This window comes from Danio rerio, chromosome 12 (assembly GCF_049306965.1).
Source record: "Danio rerio strain Tuebingen ecotype United States chromosome 12, GRCz12tu, whole genome shotgun sequence".
Taxonomy (NCBI): domain Eukaryota; kingdom Metazoa; phylum Chordata; class Actinopteri; order Cypriniformes; family Danionidae; genus Danio; species Danio rerio.
In genome coordinates, this window is record NC_133187.1 from 10,024,982 (window position 1) to 10,029,364 (window position 4,383).

The window sequence follows — 4,383 nt, forward strand, 5'->3', positions numbered from 1 at the left end:
ACAATTGAATGTATTAGAGCACCTTTTGTTTGCTTTCCGGCAACAAGTTTCATACGCGCATCACAAGAGAAACGTTACATTTCAATGGGGAAAAAAAGCAAACCCGGAAGTGTAATGGAACGCGCATGCGCAGGCCTCTCGCTTTCCCCTGTACTGACGGACAAAGTTAATGAATGGATAAATCAATTGAAAGTGATTACGTTAATTAGAAAGGTGCGATCCCTCTCTCTCTCTCTCTCTCTCTCTCTCTCTCTCTGTTTACATAATTATGAGTGCTTATATATCGAATATACGAATAATTTGTGTAGCTCTGCTAAAATATAAGGGTAATTCTTTAACTATACGGGCACTTTTATGTCTTTTGATTATTTATTCATTCATTTTCTTTTCAGCTTAGTTCCTTTATTAATCTGAGGTCAACACAGAGGAATGAACCGACAACTTATCCAGCACATGTTTTACGCAGTGCATGGCCTTCCAGCTCCAACCCATCTCTGGGAAACACCCATACACACTCATACACTATGCGGACAATTTAGATTACCCAATTCACCTGTACCACATGTCTTTGGACTAAGGGGGAAACCGGAGCACCCGTAGGAAACCCACGCAAACGCAGGGAGAACATGCAAACTCCACACAGAAACGCCAACTGAGCAAGCCGAGGCTCGAATCTGCAACCTTCCTGCTGTGAGACGACAGCACCTACTGCGCCACTGCGTTGCCGTCCTTTGATTACACATCCAAAAATATATATAATTTTGTTCAAATGTCTCCTTTTTTGTCAAACTAACAATAAAACCTTTGTTTAAAAAAATTACTACTTTCTATTACATTTTTCATATTATTCAACCTCCTTTTACGTGTCAAAATCACTGTTTTCACCTTGTCACACACTCAGAGTTTTAAACTTCAACAATGAAAATAACATTTTAAAATATTATTTATCTGGTATCTGTTAATGTATCTTAATAAAGCACTAGTCAAATAATTTAAATATTTTATGGTTATTAATGTGAGGCTATTATCAATATTATTTTTTAATATAAAATAAAACATAAAATATAGCTGTCGCATAGTATCAGTGTAATTTCCACCACAACACAGTAATGTCGCTTGAAAAAGTTTGTGTGAAAGATTTTTGAGGTGGTTTCTATGAAAATGAATAGTGCCATCTGAGAACTTGTTCAAGATGGAGGGAATCTACATTTTCATCAACAACACTTGAAGAAATATCAAGGTAAATATTGCTTGATAAGGAAATACATTTATTCTACGTCATTTCCAGACATGTTGTACTTTCAAAAATGTTTTTAAAAACCAAACAAAATTAAGATAAATAAGAGTGTTTTGTATACATGAAAGGCTCAATTCAAAGCTAATCGGTGAAGCTATTTTTCACTTTTTCACAATAAACTGTTTTATGTCATTTCCACCACCTTCAATATTTAAAAACAAAAATATTTAAAAAGTTTTTATCACACATTAAAAGGGTATTCACAATGTATAAGTTCATGCTCTATTTAATGTACAAATTCGGTTTATTTATTTTCTAATAAGCTCTTGACCAAATTAACATTAAGCTTTAGAGTGTGACAGGTGTACAATTCAGCATACAACTAATTTATTTAATTTAAAAACGTATAATTATTATATATATTGCGAAAAGATTGGGTAAACTAAATACAAAAATCATCTTAGACAATGTTTGACTGCCATAATTTATTTCATTTTGAATTAAAAGCTGTATATTGAGATGTGGTGGATTTGAAAAAGTGTTAAAGATTAACAATTTCTCTTCTTATCTAAGTTTGTGTTCTTACAGATCTTAAAACTAGACAAATTGTTTAAACTTATGAGGCTATGTTATGGTAATTTTGAATTTCAAGTTGTTTTTACTCAACTTCACAAGGCTGAAAGTGCTTGTTGAAGAATTGCCCATAAGCTCTATAACATGTTTATAACACAACTGTGAAAATAACATATAGGCCTACATGAATATTTCACATCAAATTTTGTTATAGTGGACTCAGTAAATAAATAAAACTGGCCACTCCCAAGTCTAAACCTTGAAACTAACTTTTTTATGTTGAACAAAAAAAGAGATATTATGAAGAATGTTGGAAGCCGGTAACCAGTAATTGCCTTTCATCATTTTAATGTGTTTAATTTAACTTAATTTAATTTAGTTCTGTTTTTTAAACTTTATTAATCCCCTTGGGGCAATACATTTCAAAATGGTGGTGCTTCACATATAACAAGAATGACACACTAACATCAACACTTAACATCAGGTACAAAAAAAAAACAAAACACAAAAACGAATAACAATCCATCGATTAACTACATTTATTACGTAAACTAGTTGCTTCAGGCACAAAAGTAAATTTATAACGATTTCTAGAACATCTTATTGACCTTAAACACCGACCAAGGGGGCATCCACTCAAGGCTGGTTGGCTGGATTTAGCTGGTTGACCATTTCCAGGCTGGTTTCCAGCCATTTCCAGGCTGTTCTTAGCTGGTCAGGCTGGAAAATGACCAGCTAAATTCAGCTAAAACCAGCTTGACCAGCCTGGTTTAAGCAGGACATAGCTGGTTTTGGCTGGGCTCCCAGCCTGGCTAGCCTGGTCAAGCTGGTTTTAGCTTGTCACCTGACCATAAGACCAGGCTGGAAATGGCTGGAAATAGCTGAAAACCAGCCTGGAAATAACCAAAACCTTACATTTTACAGTTGAATTAAATGGACTTTCAGTCATTTTCGCATAAAATACATTGCAAGACTGAGTAAATACTTGTGTAAGTTTTGTGACACTTATGCTAATTAAGCACTGGCACATTCCAAGCACATGGTAGTTCCTTCTTTCCTCACTTCTGTGCCATTTGCCTCACTTTTACCATGTGCTTTCCACCAAACACAATTGATATAGTCATAAAATTGTCATGTTTGGTCTCGTTTGACATTTTCTGACCTCAAATAGTGGCAAATCCAATAGAGACCAATCTGTGTACTATTGTTTAGACACACCTTTAGGAGGACATGCTAATGTACTTCTCCCCCTCTTTATCTTCTCACCTTTAGTTTCATGTCAGCTGGTTTGGGGGGCTGGGTTGGTTTTTCACTCATGTTTGATAATGCTCAGGATTAGTGAGAATGGCTTTTACGCAATGGTGCTTGTATGCTCATACAATGAGAAAGTACTCTTACTGCAATGCAATGCATTTTGTTAGTTTCTTTGTACTGTACGTTAGTATTTCAATCATCTGTATATTCTTGATATATCCTGAAGTTACAATTCACAAATTAGTCAACAAAAGATTGGGAAAAGTTATCTGGTCTGAAGAGCCTCTACTTCTGTGGCAATATTTGGATAGGGTCAATAAAACTCAATCCATTGTGTAGGAACATATGGGCGATATTTTTCAAAAACTTTAATAAAGCAGTTTTGAATAATAAAACAAATTATATCAATTAATCACTAAAAATAATGTTGTATGATGTGTATATAGGAGCATTTTGACAGCCAGTATATTACAGCTTCTTATTATGAAACAATTAAGACTAATTTTCATCATTTTTTGTGTGTTTACTCTTCTATGTCAAATAAACATTTACATGAAACTATTATTTGCCATTTCAGTAATTAAATATAGTTGAAACCTAAAGTTTACTTTCCACTTTTAGAACATTCATTTTTTATATATCTGATGGTAAATCATACTAAACGTTTACTATTTTAGGTCTGTTAAGATTACCTAAATTATTTACTAAATGCCAGAATAATGAGAGATTTTTTTTGAGAACTTTTATTAATTTCTAGACAGTCAAAAGTTTACATACATTTCCTTGGTATATTTTAGCTTTGCTTTTAAACTGTAGAACTTTGGTCAAATGTTTTGAGTATCCTTCCACAAGCTTCTCAGAATAGAGAATTCGTCCTGACAGAATTGGTGTAACTGAGTCAGATTTGTAGGCTGTCTTGCTCGCACAAGCTTTTTCAACTCTGCCCACAAATTTTCTATAGGATTGAGATCAGGGCTTTGTGATGGCCAATCCAAAACATTCACTTTGTTGTCCTTAAAGCCCATTTTAACTAATTTGGCAGTTTGCTTAGGGTCATGGTCTGTTTGGAAAAACTATTTGTGGTCAAGTTTTAATTTCCTGGCTGATGTCTTGAGGTGTTGCTTCAGTATTTCTACAAAATGTTTTTTCTTCATGATGCCATCTATGCTGTGAAGTGGACCAGTCCCTCCTGCAGCAAAACAGCCCCACAACATGATGCTGCCACCCCCTATGCTTCACAGTTGGGATGGTGTTCCTTGGCTTGTAAGCTTTCCCCTTTGTCCTCCAAATGTAACACTGGTCATTATGGCCAACCAGTT